The sequence below is a fragment of the Pseudophryne corroboree genome, chromosome 1, assembly GCF_028390025.1.
Source record: "Pseudophryne corroboree isolate aPseCor3 chromosome 1, aPseCor3.hap2, whole genome shotgun sequence".
NCBI classification, from domain to species: Eukaryota; Metazoa; Chordata; class Amphibia; order Anura; family Myobatrachidae; genus Pseudophryne; species Pseudophryne corroboree.
In genome coordinates, this window is record NC_086444.1 from 190,470,902 (window position 1) to 190,492,028 (window position 21,127).

A 21,127-nucleotide genomic window follows, 5' to 3' on the forward strand; every position below is an offset into this window, starting at 1 on the left:
CCCAACGGCCAATGTGGCAGACTGGCGACCCGGCGGCGGGGGGCAGTGAAGTTTCTTCACTCCCCCCGTCACCCGGCTCCATAGCACTGCATGCTAATATGGAGGAGATTGTCCATATTGGCCTGCATGTTTAAACAAGCCGGCACCAGCAATGTATGGGCCACGCATCATTCATCGCTGATGCCTACACACTGAAAGATATGAATGGTATCTCGTTCATTAATGAACGAGATTGTTGATATCTTTCACTGGTATCAACCAGTGTGTAGGGCCCATAAGTCTTACCAAAGGTAAAACCATGTGAGTTTAAGCTGTTCAGTTGCAGATTCTTTTACAGGGAAGAAACAGACCATCATGGAGCTTATTTTCATTACTGTGAAGACTTCAGAACAGTACAGGCCGAAAGATTAAGTGACTTTTAATGTGCTTTATTTAGCTATATTTTCTTTTTAGCTGTAATCAGCATAACTGGGAAAAATCAAGGTTACAAATAAAGTGAGTCTGTCTCATCACTGGATGTTTTCTAAGCCTCTCTGCACAGTCTCTTTATGCCCAGAGGGAAGGGCCAGTCTTTCAGCCATGGTTCCCTAAAGGTTTTCCAGGGGGTTTTTCATCTCCTGAGTGCTGAAGGATTACTCTTAGTGAGTAAGAGGCATCTGCTGTCCAGGTCTTCATACAAATATCATGCTTGAGCAGTCTTAGGCCATTTTGGTCATTACTTTCTCTACCTGCAGGAAGAAAAGCAATTTATTATAATAAATATATTTTTATGAGTTGTCTGACTCTTGTGGACTTTGTTTCTTTAACAAAACCAACGTACACAGGAAATAGAAACATGGAAATGATGAATGTGTTGCACATCCACCAGAGGTGGAAACACTGTAGATGGGTGAAGAGCAACCAAGATGTGGAACAAAAGATTAGAAATTATAGTAAAGCAATAGTGGGAGAACTGATTGCTGCATGCAATTACCAATTCTGCATAAACTAGAATTATGAGATGTAAACTTGAAATGTAAGACAAGGGGTCATTGTGAGCAATTATTAAACCAAGATTTCAGCACAGAAATAGGGGCAAGTCTGCTTGGCTGATGTCTCAAGCAAATTCCTGGCACCAGCAAGCAGACAAAATGTTTGCAGAAGTTTTTCTCCATGACACCTGTGCGGATTCAGAAGACACTTGATTAGTTTGTATCTAATACCCCTTTCAGACCAAAGTCCGCATCCGATCTGGGTCACTGAACACTGGCTTCAAGACATGTCACAGCATCTTGAAACTAATTCACACTGCAGTCTGGACACAAGATAATGCTGGGGCTTCCCTCTACTGGCACTTGGAGATGACATCATCACCAAGCGCCAGGATTGCAGCTCTCCCTATGCTGTGAATAGGACCTGGATCGGATGACCTGGGTTACCTGTTCATGCTACTCTGTAACCCAGGTCTTTCCCAGACCAAACCAGGGAGCTACCTGGGTTGGATCAATTGGTCACTTGACCCGGGTTAATCCTTTCACACCGAGTCGCGAGACGGGTTTACCTTGCAAGGGTTTTTGAGGCAGTATGAAAGGGGTACTGTAAATGTCTTATTATAAATCAGGCTGATCTTTATTTATGACATCTATAGTACACAATTCAGAAGCAACATTTCTAACCCTCAATAACACTAATTAGAAGTTGAAGTTCTGGAGATGTCATATTGAATGTTTTTTTTACTGTCTTTAGTGAGTATAGACCTTTTATCGGCTCCATGCTAAATGAAAATGTATAATGTATGAATATGTATAATGTATGAATATGTATTCCATATTCTATACTTTGTCACCATATCACTGTGTATTCATATCATACAGTAACTCCATAAGCAACATTATGGCTTCAACAAACTTCCAAGGATAAATATATACTGTAACTGGTTCTCCATTATTCTGCAAATATGTCATCTACCATACTGTAGATGAAAATGACACATGGGGGTCAATCCAATTAGGTGCAAATTAGGTTATATGCGAGTTGTCATTTTCTCTGCAAATTCGCATTCTGCAATAAAATTAGAAATTTGTACTGAACCAGGCAGATTAAACTCACATTTTTTCGTTCGCACCTCACTGAGGGTGAGAGATGGTTGGAAAAATCATTATTTTATGGTTAAAATGTTGGGACAACACGCAGAACCCCTTGGACAGTTTCCAATTAGCTTAATTAGTCCAATAACTGTCATTTTTGGGGGGTCCAGTAAGGTCACCCCACTTTTTGATTCACTTCTCTCACATCGCTATGACTGGCAAACCTCCGCTGCGAGTACTGACAATAGGAATTTTTAATTGGAATGGAATTCTCAGGTGTGTGCATTCATGCGAATGTCTGCGAGGTTCATGAAATCTCCCAACTCGTAACTCGCACGTAATTGGCTAGATCCTACGTTCTAATAACAAGAGATGTAGTGGATGGCCCTCCCCAGGTTCCCACCCCCAGGGTGTGGCTTCTTTCATGAATAGCTATAGCTGGCCTTATTTATGCGCTTGCGTACTAGCTGAGTGGTGTTTAATTGACACTGACCACAATGAAGAGAACTATTTTATGGTTTTATTTTCTAATTTTAATTCTCCATTCCTGATTTTGTTCTGTATATATTTAATTCTATATACATTGATGTGATCCTTTCAAAGTGCAGCTCTAACAGTACTTGCTCCCAACCATGACTCCATCTTCTCTAAAACTGATCTGATCAAGGTCAAGCAAGAAATGAGATCTGCATGGGAAAGTTTGTATCTATAAATAGCACTTTTACTGTTCACTTGTAATATGGACTATTATATCAGTATTACATCTACTTAGATTTTTTTTATGATGGTTCCTATTACATAACATGTACATACTGTTATGATGATACCTGAGGAGAAGTGATAATACCTCTAGAATAACTAATAAAGGGCTTTACCTATAGCAGCCAGCTTTTCTCTAAAGCTGAACAGGCCTAACGCTACACAGATGACCCCAGGACTTCCACTGCAAGTAGTAGAGGCTCATCTACAATGAGGTATTTTTGTAGTTTATAAGACACTAAACCAGGTCTTTTTGAGGTTATCAGAAGAACAAGTCACACCTACCATACTGTGGTAACATGCAAAGTACAATGGCATGCAGTTATGCAGTGCTTAGGTTTAACTATGGAATGATTAGCAATATATATGCCAAGATCACAAATTGGTAGTAGTACTTAAAAATTCAGATTGGGTATATATATATACAAATTATTCACGCCATTGTTTAGGGTTAGAAACAGAGAGAATAATGTTAAACATTTTGGATCAGGGAAGACAGAAAACAAATCATGTTTCAAGATCGTGGAAATGGAGAGCGGAAAAATTACTTGGACAAAATCAACAACACAGGTCACTATACCAAACCAGAAACTTTCATCAACGTAAATGAACCATCAAGCAAGCCAGTGACACCAGCAGTGCTGGATTAAGACCAGTGGGCACCCTGGGAAACAAAGGTGTGGGGACCCCCACCAATAAAGTTGTCTCAGCACACTGCTGCTGTTACTACTATGTCCCTTAGTGGAGTAGGAGAGAGTGAGAGGAGTGAGAGACAAAGATGTTGTCGGGGAGAGAAAAAAGAGAGAAGGGGGTGCAATGGAGACAGAGGGCGGAAATAACAAGAGGGAGGGGAGGTCAGTGAGAGAGGGTGTCAGAGCGAGAGAGAGAGGTTGTCAGGGAAAGAGAGAGAAGGAGCAAGAGAGAGGAGCAAGAGAGCGGGACAGAGAGATGGAGAGAGAGGAGAAAGAGAGGGGGTCAGGGAGAGAGAGACACAAGGAAAGATAGAGAGGTTGTCAGGGAGGGTGACAGAGAGAGGGCGGAAAAGAGAGTGAGAGTCAGAGGGAGAGAGAGAGGGGAAAAGATACAGAGAAGAGAGGAGAAAGAGAAAGTGTCAGGAAGAGAGAGAGAGAGAGAGAGAGAGAGAGAGAGAGACAGAAGTGTCAGGGAAAGTGGGACAGAGACAGGGAGAGAGGGGACCAAGAGAGAGGGCATGTCAGAGAGAGAAATAGAGACAAAGGGAGAGAGTCAGAGAGGGGATGGAGAAAGCGGAGGGGTCAGGGAAAGAGGGAGGGGGAGTGAGTGGGAGAGAGACAGAGTGAGTAGGGAACAACGAAGAGAGGGTGTCAGGGAGGGAGAGACAAAGCAAGAGAGACAGAGTAAGAGGGGGGAACAAGAGAAAGAGGGAGAGAGAAAGAGGTTGTCAGGGAAGGAGAGAGCCAGAGAGAGGTGCAAGAGAGAAGGAGAGAGTCAGGAAGACAAAGAGGGGAGAGAGAGAGAGAGAGAGGGAGGGGAATGAGCAGGAGAGAAAGGGTGCAAGGGACAAAGAGATACAGAGAGAAAAGGTAGCGAGAGAGAGAGAGTGTGAGGGAGAGAACTGAGTGGGAGAGAGAGGGGGGGGGAGCAGGAGGTAGAAAAAGAGGGAATTAGGGATAGATAGATAGATAGATAGATAGATAGATAGATAGATAGAGAGAGAGAGAGTGAGGGGGGGAGATTCCCTTTCAAAATCAGGGGTGTGTGAGAGAGACAGAGTGATATAGGGGAGCATGGGAGAGAGGGTGTCAGGGATGGAGAGAGACAGAGAGAGTGAGAGGGGGAGCAAGGGAGAGAGGATGCGAGAAAGACTGTCAGAGAGTGAGAGAGACAGAGAGAGAGGGGAGCAAGAAAGACAGGGAGAGAAAGAGGGTGTCAAGGTGAGAGAGAGGGTGATCAAGTAGGAGAAAGGGAGGAAGGAATAGAGCAGGAGAAACGCTATGGGGACGGGCACTTCATGGCGTTAGACCCCGCCCCTTCCCCATACACCCGTAAATAGCTGCATTATGTCCATGAAGGGTTGGGGCTCACTTGTGAGATGAAGACAAAGCTGTCTCTGTCTCAAAGATAAAAAAACTGTCCTGTCCTGCCAGTGCCGGGATTCAGAGCTGGCCAGGAAGGGTGCAGGGGGGCCGGACCAGGCATTGTTTGCCTGAGTGTGGGGGCCCCAATGTGTGAGGGCCCCTGGATGACCGCCCCATTCGCCCTGCCTATAATCTGGCTCTGGACACCAGCCACAAGCAATTGGCTGAGAGGAGCAGTTACAGCTTGAATAGATATGATGTTAGCAGGTAATGTGTTGTCATCTGTTGCCAAGTGAAAACAATGGTTATTGTAAATGGAGTACTGGACTCCATTTACAGAAACTAGGATGCTTTACTTTCTATTTCTTACTCATCAGTACTTTTATTTAGAGTGACCATATTATCCCTTTTACCTGGGACGCTCATGGATTACACAGGTTCTGTGGCTGGCTGTCTTCAAGCCTACATTTCAGCTGGTTTTAAGCAGCCACAGAACCTGTGTAATCCATGAGCGTCCCAGGTAAAAGGGATAATATGGTCACTCTATTTTATTGTTTCATAATATTGATATCAGTTGTATATAAGGCTTTTTAAAAGCATTGGAGAGATATAGATCTTTAATATTGGTTTTATTTTTAGCACTTGTTTCTGACTCTTTTTATATGCATTTTTCATTTGTTTAATCATTCCTGTGTATTAAATGTTTTATATGTTTAATTACGTGCCTAGATCAATGCTGGATTTCACACATGCCTAGCGGCACCACTAGCTGGGGACAACATAGCAGTCCCCCTGCATCAGAGCTTTTCAGTGCCCCAATTCAGCCGGAATTCTATGGACACAGAACAAAGGCTACATCAGAGGGTGTCTCAGGAGTCCTTACCCCGCAAAATAAAATAGGAAGCTAGAGAAGCAGAGTCTCACCAGAATCTGGGGTGGGGATGGAGGGGAGTGTGCACCCAATAATATTGTGCCTAGGGTCAGTCTGAACCCTAAATCTGCCCGTTACTGAGTACAATAATATATTGTTAAATATACAGTAACTTATTTGAAGCACATAGGAACTCATATAGAAATAGCATCAACACAATTTGCATTTTTCCCAACAAATTGCATGTTTGTCTACATCAAAAACATTCTTACGCATCTTTCACTGTGGACATATTTCACATTTACTGGTCCTTGCACTTTGAAGTTGGGGATTTACCAGTTATTGGAATGACTCCCTGGGGAGTCATCCCATTTAAAACCATTTTAATTGCAGTCAAAGTGCCACCAAATATCACGCAATGTTAAGCTGCTCACATTTCCACCTATTACTATAGTTGAACATCGCCAATTTTCCTGTGGACCACTGTGGGGTGCAATAAAAACAGTGTTATTGCTGTCTACAATGTGCATTCTGGAATGACACATTGCAGCCATCACCGTTAACTGAATGTCTCCCATAATTCCCGAGCCCTTGAATCTACCCCGCTTCCCCCACGGATTAAGTTACATTAACAAGATATGGTGTTGATGCTATATGTTAAATTACACAAGGCTGAATTATTTTGACACGGAGTGAGTGCATATTTATCACCTAACCAGGGGCATAACTCCCAGAGGCAATGGAGACGCCTGTCTCCAAGCCCTAAATGGGCACCTGCTTGTACAGCAGCACCTGTGTGGTTAACAGGAGGTTCCAGGTGTGAACGCTGCTCTTCCAACAGAGCTCTGTGGCTCACCCGCTGCTGAATAGTTAATTGGCTCTTTCCCAGGAGTCCTGCTAATACCTGCAATAGGGAACAGGATGGCTCCCACCTCCAGCAAGAGAAGGTGTATCCACCGCTGCTGCCGGACTGTGAGATGGGACCAACCAATGAATGCTGATTCTGATTGCTGCAGTCAGCTAATTCTCGTGGTGACCCACTGGCCACTGTCACACAGCATAGCTGGAGCCCTGCTAATTCACTGTGGGGCTCCAACCCCTGTAGAACGTCTGAGAGTGCTATTTATCTATACAGACACAACACACACACACACACACACACACACACACACACACACACACACACATACATTCACACACACCATATTTGTTTTCCCTTTTTTTTTAAGGGGGATGGCACCAAACTCCAACTTGCCTCCGGGCGACTGGGATGAACTTACTGCCCTGCACCTAACTATGGCCCTCATTTAGCTTCAGTTGCAGTTTTGCTAATATAGCAAAAGTGCAACTGCTATCAGTCGCATGCTGGGGTCCGCCCAGCATAGGGCAAGGCCACCTAGTATGCTAATGGCGGGCAGCGATGTGATCAATTACAATGGCATTGATAAATCAGTGAAGCCCCCCTGACTCCGAAGCCTGGTTGCGGAAGCAGTCAGGATGCCGCCATTTTCCTGTTCACAGCGTCCGCGTTGTGACATCATGCGGCTGTCCCGAACCCACCCCCGACACTGACTCACTGCAGCCGCAATGCTGTGTCGCCACCCAAGACCGCTCCACGAAAACCTCTGTCTGTCAATCAAGCAGAGGCGTTCGCATTAGTGAGATGCGATTGCATCTCGCTGCATGCACATGTGCAGTACAGTTCCTGCATGTGTGCACTGGGCATAAACTTGTCAGTATGCAATCACACCTCTAATGCAATCCATACTGAATCAGGCCCTACAGTATATACATTTTGTATCAAATCAATACATATGCAGTATATGTCTGTTTTACTTTTACACTGAAAATCTATCCATCTATACTAGTTTGCATTATAGCGCGTTTGAAAGCTTCTCCATTTTTCCTGGCAGAGTATCATTTAGATCTACTGGCTTTTATTCATTATCTGTGTTATACAAATTAGACGATGAGAAAAGGCACATGACTAGCTTGTATGGTGTAGTGGAAAATGTGCACCAATCAGTCCCAGTATTTACATTCAACCCATATATGATTTTATAAACCATAAACTGTAACCCGCACTGTGCTATATCACAATAATTAGCACCCTCTGTTACCGCTTTGTCACTGTGTCATATATCTCTGTAACGTCACTTGCACAGAGCCTTTAAGATAACATACACATACACATAAAATAGAATTTTTGATTGTATTTATTGCCATTTTTTTTTACACTAATGTATTCAGTAGAAATATATTCAATTATATTGGCTCACAATAATAAAATATAGTACTTGCTGATGTGTTATAATGACGGTGTCCTATACAAAGAACTTGCAATCAAATGTACTTCATACTGGAAACACACAGAAATGCATACATACAAAACAGGGTGGTAGCAAAAGCCGACAACTCCCAGGCAGCTGCCCGCAACATCTCCTACTATTGTCAATGGTCAGCTCACTGCGTGGCACCATTATTATTATTATTATTATCCTTTATTTATATGGCACCACAAGGGTTCCGCAGCGCCCAATTACAGAATACATAAACAAATAATCAAACAGGAAAACAGCAACTTACAGTTGATGACAGTATAGGACAAGTACAGGGTAAATAAACATAGTTACAGAGTAGGTGCGAGGGATGGGGAGGGTTGGTAAGGGATGGGAGAAAGCTGGTTACTGATGGTCTGGTGTGATGTGATGTCCTGACGTATGGAGTCAATTTTGGATGTGAAGTAAGTGGCAAAGTCAAGAGCAGAGAGTGAGGAAGGGAGACGAGGTGTAGGTGGGCAGAGGAGTGAGTTGAGAGTGGCAAAGAGGCGCCGGGGGTTGGAAGACTGGGAGGAGATGAGGTTCTTGAAGTATGACTGTTTAGCAAGAGAAAGGGCAGCACTGAAGGATGAGAGCATAAGTTTGAAATTGAGGAAGTCTGCCTTAGAGCGTGATTTCCTCCAGTGTTGCTCAGCAGTACGTGAGCATTTTTGCAGATATCTGGTGCATTTGGTGTGCCAGGGTTGAGGTGTTAATTTGCGAGGGTGAATAGTGGTTGGTGGAGCAACAGAGTCAAGAGCAGAAGTAAGGGATGCATTGTATGTGGAAGTGGCTTGTTCAGGGCATGAGAGAGAGAGAATAGGAGAGAGAAGTGAATCAAACAGGGAGGAAAGGAATGTGGTGTCAATAGCTTCAATGTTACGCTTAGTGATGGTAGCCTTAGGAGGTAGAGATGGGGAAGTCGAGAGAGATAGGTTAAAGGAGAGCAGGTGGTGGTCAGAGAGGGGAAATGGGGAGTTGGAAAAATCAGAAATATCACAGCGGTGAGTGAAGACCAGATCCAGTGAGCTCCCATTCACATGGGAGGGTGAGGAGGTCCACTGGGAGAGACCAAGTGAAGAGGTGAGGTTAAGGAGTTTAGAGGCAGGGGATTGTGTGGGGATGTCAATAGGGATGTTGAAATCGCCTAGGATAATGGAGGGAATGTCAGAAGTGAGGAAGCCAGGAAGCAAAGTTGTCGATGAATTTGGAAGCAGTGCCAGGGGGGCGGTAAATGACAGCTACTCTAAGATGGACTGGTTGGAAGAGGCGTATGGCATGGGCCTCAAATGTAGAGAATGTAAGGGATGGTTCTGGTGGTATGAGTTGGTAGGAGTAACTAGAAGGTAAAAGGACCCCACCACCACCCCCATGGCGACCCCCAGGTCGGGGTGTGTGTGTGAATGTGAGGCCCCCAGCAGAGAGAGCAGCAGGAGAAGTAGTGTCAGAGGGCGTAATCCAAGTTACAGTAATGGCTAGTAGGTGTAGGGAGTTGGAGATGAAAAGGTCATGAGTGGGGACCAGTTTGTTAAAAACAGTTCTGGCATTCCAGAGGGCACAGGATAGGGGGTATGAGTTTGTGGGAGAGATGTGAATGAGATTATCAGGGTTGCTGTAGCGATGAGGTGAGATTAACTTTGAGGGCAGGGATGATGAGAGAGTAGTGATGGTATGGGTGCCTGAGCTAGGAGGGGAAACTGCAGGAGGTGGGCAGGGAGGGAGGTTGTTGTGATGTGGATGGGGGTATGGGGAGGTGACAGGGAATGGAGAAAGGGAGCAGGGCTGAGTTGTTGGGTAGCAGGACCATGGGGCAGAGGTAATGAAAGTGGGGTAACAGGAAAGGAGGGGGCAGGAAACAGAGGGATGGAGGGGAGACAGAGGAGGAGGTGTAGGAGACTAGGGTGGAAGGATAAAGATACATTATTAGGTAGACACTGAGTGATGTGGGGAGTATAAGAAAGCCTTGACATAGTGTTAAGTAGGTAAATAGGTTGAGGGAAAGTGGAAGTAGGAGAGGAGACTGTAAGGGAATCAGAGCAGAAGAATTGCAGAAATGCAGGTGAGAAAAGCAGTGTAGGCTCAATGGGTGTAGATTTAGTATAAAATGAGTCAAAAGCATAGATAAAGTGGGTGCAGAAATGTATTTGGGCTGTAAGAAATGAAAGGATTGTGAGAGGGTTAAGATGCAATGGTAATTCTGTTAGATTTTTAAAGTGTTTGTAGATGAGAAGATGAACTCACAATTGTCCCAAAGAAGATCTTTGTGATCCTGATTATGGATGGAAACCAGATCTTACATATGTTCTTTTCTGCACATGGGTTGCATAGTGTTCACAGAGTGAAGGTGGAGAGAGTTGGAGGGTGATAAATTTGCATATGCAGTTTATATTGATAAGTAGTTCATCTGTTGTTGTTTGATGTTTTCTTTCAGTTTTTAATCCAGTTTAAGTTCAGGCTTTGATATTAAAATTATATATCTGCTCCCTTTGAGCCTCCTCCCTTAGAGTCCTACACCCTGGATCAATCAGCCAGGCTTAATCAGCCAAGTATACTCTAATATGAACATTAACATGTGTAAGGTATAGGTTCACTGATTAAAACCCCACCCATTGCCCAACACCCACTGGTGGGCAATAAAGCTAAAACAAACAAATAATGATATGGGAGGAGGACATCCCAAATTCCCCAAATAACTAACAATTAAACAGGCTAAATTCTGCACAAAACAATAACTCCAGATTCCTAAGTAAACAGACACTGTAGAGTATAGTATCCTAGATCACTGTGCAACTGCTGAGAGTCGTAGTAATTATTTTGATTACCTAAGTAAACAGACACTGTCGAGCAGGGATGGGGAACCTTCGGCCCTCCAGCTGTTGTTGAACTACACATACCAGCATGCCTTGCTACAGTTTTGCTATTTGGCCATGCTAAAACTGGTGCAGGGCATGCTGGGATGTGTAGTTCAACAGCAGCTGGAGGGCCGAAGGTTCCCCATCCCTGCTGTAGAGTATAGTATCCTAGATCACTGTGCAACTGCTGAGAGTCGTAGTAATTATTTTGAAAATCACTGAAAATCAACCATTAATAAATATACCCCTAGCTCTAAAATAATTCCTAAAGAATTTTACCAATGAGTTATGAGTTATCAATGTTCAATATTGTAGTTTTTATGGATGTAGCAAACATTGTATCAGATGGCCAATCCTATATAGTAATAAAAGGCTAATGAAGCTCTTCACCTCTATGGAGGGAAATGTTTTTATGCGCCAGCGGCCACTAGATGACGTCCGAAGGAGCAATTCAGTTGTTGCTCCGTTCAGGAGCACACAGCCGTCGGCACTGACATTACTGTTATGTTGTACCGTCATTTTGATAGGATGGTAACTAGTATGTTATAGTATATTAGCCTTATTATTTATTTATAGAAAAAGTGCCAGCACGACAGTAAAAACAGAGGGGTAAATTTACTAGGTTGGGAGTTCTATTTAAGATCGGATGAGCAACCAATCAGATTCTATTTCTCATTTATCTAGCACCTTCTAGAAGATAATACCCGGAATCTGATTGGTTGCTATGGGCAACATCCCATCCTAAACAGAACTCCCATCATGGTAAATTTACCCCAGAGAGTATTACAAAAAGACTGGTTTAATTCTATATCCAAAGCAGTTGAATAAACCAGTTGGCACTACATTATGAGAAAACAATCAGATGAATGGTAAATTGCACTTTACAAAGTCCAGACACTGATTATAATAGCAATAAGGCAAAAGGTAATTGCACCTAAGAATTCATGTACCCTCTGTATTCTCTATTGTCTTGACCCATCCATCATATTTCGTGCTCAGTGATTAAACTGAATAAACATATATTAAACAAAGCTAAATGCCATATCGCTTTTTAATGGAAGACGGATACATCCCCTTCGCTACCTGCCACAATCAATGCTATCTGGTCCACCTATAGGATTGAGCGAATCAGCTCAGTTTTACATGATACGTCAGATCATTTTGTTACAATCTGGACTCCCTGGTCTGCCCCAGTGGTATATCTATAATGAAAAAATGTCAATACTTATCCTTCCAGAGCCCTGCGTCAGTGGCAGCAGCACCGCACAACTCACTGGGAAAATGGCGCAGGAGATCATTTTAGTTTTGTTATCTTTATTTAATTGTTCTTTATGTCAATCAATAAACACTGACCATATTGTGTTTTCTATTGTTATTTTCTGTATATATCTATATATAAAGCCGTTAATAAAAAGTCTTGTTAAAAAAATATACAATAATTAATGTATTTGAAACACTTACTGTACATGCCTTCATAGGAAGGATCATAATTACTTTGGGGGACATTTTCTAAGCAGTTATAAGAGCGGAGAAGGGAACCAGTGGAGAAGTTGCCCATGGCAACCAGTCAGCGCTGTAGTGTCATCTATAATTTGCATACTGTAAAATAATACAGAGCTGCTGATTGGTTGATGGGGCAACTTCTCCATTGGCTCACTTATCTGCTCTTGTCACTGCTTAGTAAATGTCCCCCTTTATATGCAATGTTATGCTGCTTTCAGATCGCAAATGCCGGATCCTACCCGGTAAGAGAAACGTGTCCTTACCGGGTGGGATCCGGCATTTGCTCTCCTCTGCTGGCTTTCCGACCCGGCAATATACCGGGTCGGTTGCCATAGCAGCGGGGGGCGCAGCAGCAGCAGGGGCGGGGGTGGAGGCGGCGCTGGGAGATGAGCTCATCTCCTGCGCCGCCTCTCCCTATGCTGTGAATGGGAGCTGTGTCGCATCGGAACTGCTCCCATTCACACTGCACCTGACCCGGTATTCAACCCGGTAATAACCCTTCTTTTTAACCGGGTTGAATTACCGGGTCAGGCGACCCGCTAATTCGGGAAAGGCGCTTTCACATCGCACACTGACCCGTTTCGACACGGCAATATGCCGTGTCGATACCGGGTTATTTGTGCGATGTGAAAGGGGTATTAGAAACACTTGGCTAAAGAGTGTATCTAACAAGTTAAAAATATAGAAAGCCAATATATTTGTCAAAATTACCCTTTCAGTTGTTAAAATGCTAAATTATTTTAAAAAAATCCAAAATTTGATCTGACCTTTTAAATACTTAGTTATGGTCCTAGTGAATAAAGTACAGTAGTTGGTTTTACATTATTGAGTAAATGCAGTTACATGGCATTACCTAACAGTATATTCACTCATTTGTTGCAGGCCTCTTTGTAAAATTCTACACAGTTCCACTAGATGGCGTTAATTCTCTACTTCAGCACTGCAGTACCGTTGTGTATCAACATCACAGTAATCAGCTTATACTACACATCCTCTTGATTTGATTTAAATGAGATCCAGTCATATGCAAAGCTTTATTTTTCAGAATCATTTTGCTTTAATTTATCATTCCCATATAAGCGAAAAGTCAAGGCTATTTCTGGTATTTTAAAACAACCATACAATTACATCACGGTTGAAGGAATTGAAAGAGTATTAATTTTGGAGCATGCCATACCTTTATTGTGCAGGAAGTGCTTCTAGTCAGCAGACAGCTTTCATAAAACATAGACTAAAATGCACATGTAGGAAATAGTGCTTGGGTGGTACCAATATGTCATATATACATTACATAAAATATTGTATATACATCTGAAGTTTGCTTATAGTATGTATGACTAACATTACCTCTCAACTCCCCCTATTTTTCATCAAAAATTCTCTTTGTCTCTTGGCAGTCTGGTGATGCCCCTCATTAAGAGACAGAATATGAAAGCAGCCACAGTAATTCTGCCTTTCAAAATGCTAGTTGATCATTCTTTCTTTATGTTCCTTATTATTCCAGAACAGTGACTTGTTTGACTTCCAGATTTGTTATTACATTCCACAGAAGCTAATCTTTCTATCCTAATTTCTGTACGCTTTTCAATATTGCCATTCCATTCCTACATTTGTTTAGAAGTATATTTATATTGACAATATTATATTCCACCTCATTTATTGGTTGCTAACCCTGACTATTAAATTTCTAGTCAAGTGCATACATATTAAACAATCGCAAAAGGATAAAATTAAACCTGTATTCTCAGCAGTGTATGAATAATAAATCACTAGTTGTTTTAAAAGACTCCTTTCAAGCCTCCCACTGCAAATTTACATAGAAAAGATATTATATAATTGACCAAGTAAGATGAGTAAATTATATCATATGGGAAGAGTTACAGTAGTGCTTGTTCATTTGTAATAGACAGTAAATGTATGGTTTATTAGTGTACTAGTTTAACTTATATGCCTATTTGTTACTATTTTTTCTACCTAATTATTTTTTCTATTCAAAACTTACACACTGCATTGTAAATAATATATACATTGTTTTTATTGTATTTAAAGATATATTTACAATGCAATATACTGTAGTGATCATTTCTCACTGATTTTTATTCTTGACATCTTCTTGTGTTTTTTAGTAATGTACAAAAAGAGACCTAGAAATAAAATAGAGGTCGAACCTCAAACCAAGTAATTTAACTACTTATTTACAACGCAAACAGTATTCAGGCATTTATTAGGTTCATTCTAGATTTGCAAACACTAGTAGAGTGTAAAGTAACATTATTGGGGGGTTGTTATACTTGATGCTTATAGGGATTATAACTATCATCTATCTGTCTGTCTATCTGTTTTAAATCTATCTATCTATCTATCTATCTATCTATCTATCTATCTATCTATCTATCTATCTATTTATTTATACTTCTGAACATATGTGCAATTATATAAATATATATATATATATATATATATATATATATATATTTAAATGAGTATAAGTGTAACGGTAAATGAATAATGTGACATTGAAGTATCTAAGTAACACAAATACTGCAGAGATGTTTCTCCTATGTGTCTGTAGGGTAAGAATACTGAATTGTCGCTAATGAAAGGATTCAGATTCCAGCAGATCCTTACATTAGCATTGTTAGTCATGTATTGTCTCCACCTGCAACCACTCTTGTAGAGTAATTAGAGTGAGTGCTTGAATAGATACTGTGCCCATTGGAATAAATATTATTTAGAGGCACCAAGGTTAAAAAAAGGTAGATGTTTTATTCTCTAAGTGTCCAAATGAAAGCTAGCCTTTCACAATAAAAATAAAGTCAAGGGGGATAATACATTGTGAATTTGGCTCATGGAAATGTAATGCACTTTATTGTCACATTAAAAGCTTTATATTCTTATTAAATTGTATATATACTGTATACGTACATAAATTTATGTATAGAGATAGATCACAGATATATAGATAGATAGATAGATAGATAGATAGATAGATAGATAGATAGATAGATGTACTGTATATAATATAAAATATAAATATAAATGTTTAGAAATAATCGCTCTCTCTCTCTCTCTCTCTCTCTCTCTCTATATATATATATATATATATACATACATATATATATATATATATATAATTGCTATTATTAGCTTTTTATTTGTTTTTTTTTGTTTTGTTTTTTTCGCTTGCCTCTATGTGTAGGATCATGCTACATCACCCTCTCTAATGCATTCATTCTCCTGTTAGAGACCTCAGGTTAACTGCAGACATCATTTGACTGAGAAGGAAGTTTTAATTGTCTTACAACTACCTCTGTGCAGTATAATAGGGAACACAAGTACCCATTGATTATACTATTGGGTGGAATAAGGGACTGTTATCCCAGCATTTTTCTTTCTGTTTTTCCATTGCATTCTCTTTGAAAGAGACCAAATGTGTCCCAGCAGGTGAAAGCAAAGACATCTGAAAGGTTTTCTTTGATAAATGACAATATCACAGTTGCCTCCCCCAATACATTTTGGAAGATTATAAAACCTTATTAAATCATGCCCTGCTAGATATTGATTGAGAAGGAGCTAAAACTAAAATCAACAATAGCAGCATGGATCAAGGGAAGAATAATGTCATTCACACAAGCCAAACACAGCTAAGCTTTGGAACACTACTGTAGTAAACTTTTGTTGGAGAAGTCTGTTTGCTAGCATTAGGCCCTGGTGCAAGGCAATAGTATACCTTCATTCCTCAGGAGTTTCTTCAGTGAAATCTCCCTGATGGAAGCTAGTAAGAAAAGTTTTGGCAGTTATTATAAAATAAACTTTGTAGATAGTTTGTTAACTTTTGTTGTCTTTTTTGCTTGTATACTTGACTGTTGTTGACTAGTATCTTATAGTCATTGTTTTGTAATTGTTCATTTGATTGTGTTAGCTTGTAAATACACGTATACATTTACTATCTATTTTCAATATATTATTTTGGTTATTTTTTCATGCATAAAAAATTAAAAACTAATTAAAATAGCTCATTTTTAATATTGGATTTTATACCTACGGGTCAAATTATTTACGCTATTTTTAGATTTAAATATAGAACAGTAAATAAAGAGACATACATATATTTTTTGTGTACATGATTTAATATTCAAAAATCATATACGTCACATCATATACTGTTGTTGTACATACATTTTTTTTTACATAAACCATACATACAAAGATATCTAAAAGAATACTTTAACCAGGAGACTCCCAAGATATTCTTTGGCAAAGTCCGTGATGTAATCAGGCTACGGTTGCCGTATCTTCCATTTAATAAGGGACACATATGAATTACACAGGTTAATGACTTATTAAAACCAGGTGAAAATGGAACAACATCACCTAATCCGTGTAATCACAATTTGTGTCTTATTAGAGGGATGATCTGGTAACACTTAATCAGGCATATATTACATATGTAGGTATTGAGAAAGCACAATGTTGGGTAGACCCCAAGCATTATTTTACCTGGGACAGGAAATGTGATGGCATCTGTCTTATCCTCTATGCATATTGTAACAAAAACAAACACGTTATGATTTTCATTATCGGTAGATGTTCCACCATCTAACATAGATCATTGCATCTAGGAAATGTAATGCAATGTGAATGGATAGATGTTGCTGCCATAGCTTCCTGAGACAGTTGCCTTATTCAGCCTCATTACATATCCACCCCTGACAACACTGTAGTCTGTAAGGGTCTTGTATTCTAGAGCATGATGGCTGAATGTTTTATTACATGCATTGTCAAAATTGTGGCTATTGATAGGAATGCAAATAAAAATCATCAGTGAGGATCATTATAGACCGGAGGTTGCAACCTGTGGCTGTTCAGCTGCATCGGGCTATACTGCTATACACATGTGTACAGTTTTCTTTGTAGACTGATGAGAGCGTTCTACCATTGCATGATTGTCACAATATCTGTAATGACCTATATGGGGAGTTTAAGCATAGCAGAAAAAAATTAAGTTGATATTTTATATATGTGGTTTTGCTGATCATAATAAAGATTATTATCTTTCTGTTGAGAAAGTACTCTGGTCCGCTAATAGTTTTATTTTATTCTACTTGCAGTTTTTATATATGTTTTAAAATATATATATAATCTTGATATATTATATATAATCTTTTTGCGCCATATATTAATAGTAATGAGGAAAATCGATCTAAATTTTGCAGGTTCAGAGACACAGACAAGTGCTTTGCTTCCCATGATTTCCAGCTCCTAAACTATTAGGTTTGATAATGTATTTTGCAGGAATAGCACTTGAGCTGAGCTGTGTGACTTTACACACCATTTGCTTATAGGATGGTAATGACCAGATGCTCGTGTCCTCACTTTGCTTTTCTCTCTTCTCCACTGTTTGCTCTGTCAATGATAGACCTATGATTGAGATATTGTAGATGTCCAGAAATACATTCTGAAAAGAGTCAGGCACCCAAAACTATGCAGGACTACACTTGAAGTGGTGCTGCTTTTGGCAATTGCTATTAGTACACTCAATGAATAGTTGTGCATCCAGCTTCCATATTTATTCCTTAGGGTTCTGATTGGTTCAAAGCAATAATGGGGAGGTGCAAAAAAATAGAAGACAGCACAATTTGCTACAGTAGTTGGGTAATGTCTATGCAGCTTATTCTATAACCATCCAATTCCTTAGAGAGCAAACTGCCTCAGGCATAGCTTGGCTCAACAATCCCCCTGTACACCTCATGCAGTACAATGTTTGGCGGGCATGTGGTGATCGGTCATTGTATGACGTAATCACATAAGTGCTAAGAATTGGAGATGTACTGTACAATTCTCTAAATTTGCAGCGAAAGTTCAAGGGATATGAGGAATAGCCCAAGACTTTACCTAAGGGTTACTGATATAATATTCTCTGTCTATAGTACTTTAAATCCACTCCTACTGTGAGTGCCAAATATGCTTCTCAAACACTGAAGAATGTGACAACCATATGACACACTGTGGGAGATTTTTCAAACCTTCATGAGAGATGAAGTGTTGCCCATAACATTTCCCCCCCCACTTTATCTCTCTCGGAAGTTTGATACATCTCCCTTACTGACTGACAGTGCAGCCTACTCTACTCCTATATCGGTGTACAACAAACACTGACTGACTGTAGTATTTCTTCTATGTATAAGAAGTATAGGCTGTAGGTTCTCCTCTGGCATCAGTGTATGAGGAGTGTTGAATGACTGACTGTGGGGTGTTCTACTGCATCAAGGTTTGAGGACTGTAGACTTACTGTAGGTTCTACTCCTGCATCATGCATTACTATTGCGTCTCCTCCTGCATTAGTGTGTGAAGAGTACATGGTGACTGGCTGCAGGTTCTCCTCCTGCATCAGTGTTTGAGGAGTACAGGGTGATTGGCTGCAGGTTCTCCTCCTGCATCAGTGTTTGAGGAGTTCGGGGCGACTGGCTGAAGTACTTCTCCTGCATTAGTGTGTGAGGGGTACATGGTGACTAGCTGCAGGTTCCATGGTGACTGACTGCAAGTTCTTCTGTATAACTAAAGAGTCCAGCATTAATATCAGCTAGTACAGCATTAAGCAGCACTATAAAATAAAACAATTTCAGGAAGCTGCTAGTGACGATGACAACTAAATGTGAGAATGTGACCACAGAAACAAAGAATTCAGATTCAGTAGTGTTAAAAGTAACAAATGCTGCTGTTTATGAACTCACAAAGGGTTATACTTATTAACAACATTTTGTTCTAAATCTTCTAAAAAAAGACATTCGGATGATTTCCACAAATGTATAAATGGCTGAATATAGCAGATATAGAAGATATCTGCAACCCCTTCATTAGCGAACACAAATACAGCCCAATAGAGATGGAAGCTGCTAAATTCTGAAATGCACCAAGCTCTGAAAGCTACTCATTCATAAACCTGGTCTATCCAAGCTCCTGTCTCTGAAGTAGAGGTGTGCGTTGACCCGCTTGTTTCGGTTTTGGATCTGTAATAACTTTATATTTTGTTTTTGCCAAAACCGTACTCACAAATTTTGGATTTGCATTCTCTTAGCTCACAATATTGTTTTAATCCAGTTTAGGCCACAGGGCTTGCACCCACGTAGCTGACTGACTAAGCTAATTGACAGCAGTGTGTGGCACAAACACGAGGCAGTTTAACTTCAAACATCGCACATCTAGGAAGCAGGGTGGCACTGCAGTGGCAGACAGGATGGTAGTTTAATAAACTGTATGACCCCATAGAAAGCAACCAAGAATATTTTCATTAATCAAGAACTAGATCAGAACAGAAGGAAGTAAGTATTGATTGATTTGTAACATAATTAAATGTAATTTTTTTCCAAAAAGTTGAATTAATGGGAGCATTGGGGAACGTAAAGATTGAACATTCTTCTTTCATCACCTTTTCTCTTCTGAGTTGCTGTAAAAAAAAGAGAGAAGGATTAACTTAGAATCTGACGGCAGATAACAACTACTTGTCCCATCTAGTCTGCCCTAAACACAGTATTCTTTTTGTTTTTCTAGCATCCATAAGGGATATTGGGGACAGATTAGTATAATGGGGTATAGATGGGTCCAAAGGAGCCAGTGCACTTTAAATTTCTTCAACTGGGTGTGCTGGTTCCTCCCCTCTATGCCTCCTCCTACAGCTCAGTTTAGAAAAAAGTGCCCTCAGGAGCGGATGTACACTCTGCAAGCTGCAAGAGTTTTTCTTAAATTTCTTTGAAAATTTTTATTTCTTTTGGTATCTTGTTAGGGCCACAGCATACCTGCACCATGGGAGTTAGGGGGGTGGGCACCGGCCTCTTGAGGTGGAGTGCCGCTTCCCCGCTGCAGGACCACCATCCTGAGGGGTTGTTTGTTCATCGGGGCGTGGCGCTTGGCTGTTGCAGCTATAGCATGCCGCACACCCCTAATGCTGCTGCCTGAAGGTGATCAACGGTGGTGAGTACACATTGGGGACCCCGCTAGGGGGTTCCCCTGATTTAATGTGCAGTTGAAGCGCAGGTGAGGTGTACAGGTCCCTCCTGGTGGGGGGGGGGGGACCGCTATAGCCCCTGCGTGAGACTGGCTAATATAAGGGGTCATTCCGACCTGATAGCTCGTTGCAGTTTCAGCGCAGCGATTGGGTCAGAACTTGCATGCCAGCCGTCATTGCCTAGCGATCACCTCTGAGGCAGAGGCGGTCGCTGGGTGGGAGGGGGCTGGACGGCAGCGTTATGGGGCGCAGTCCGGCCAATGCAGGTGTGGCCGGACCGTTGGGTGGGTGGCCCGCGGCAGCTGTGTGACGTCACACGCAGCCGCTGCAGGCCAGGGGAGTGATACCTTTACACTTCTGCGGGGGAGGGGGGCAGCACTGACATGTGGGGTGGACTAGCCCTGTGCTGGGCGTCCCCCGCATGTCAGTGTGAATGATCGTAGCTGTGCTAAATTTAGCACAGCTACGATCAACTGGGAATGACCCCCATAGTTGTACCAAGCATTTATGTGAGGTTGCACACATAGGGAGACATGGCCAGTATAAATATTCAGCAGTAGGTCCGGCTCCATGGTGGGGTGTGGAGCTACATGAGAGCGGGCTCAGTGGCATTTTGGCGCCTTCCTCTGCATAACAGTAGCAGCAGCCTGCGCAGCTCCTCCATTACAGTCCCTGGATCGCTGGTACAGGGTGTAG

General features: G+C 41.3%; 1 long non-coding RNA gene across 1 annotated transcript in view; it reads right to left on the minus strand.

Moving 5' to 3' along the window:
* Positions 1–412: 412 nt before the first annotated feature.
* Positions 413–21,127, minus strand: part of LOC135049868 (uncharacterized) — a 229,836-nt gene continuing 209,121 nt past the window's right edge. Inside the window, exon 4 of the long non-coding RNA XR_010241504.1 lies at positions 413–728. This is a non-coding gene — a long non-coding RNA (uncharacterized LOC135049868). The remainder of the gene's footprint in view (positions 729–21,127) is intronic.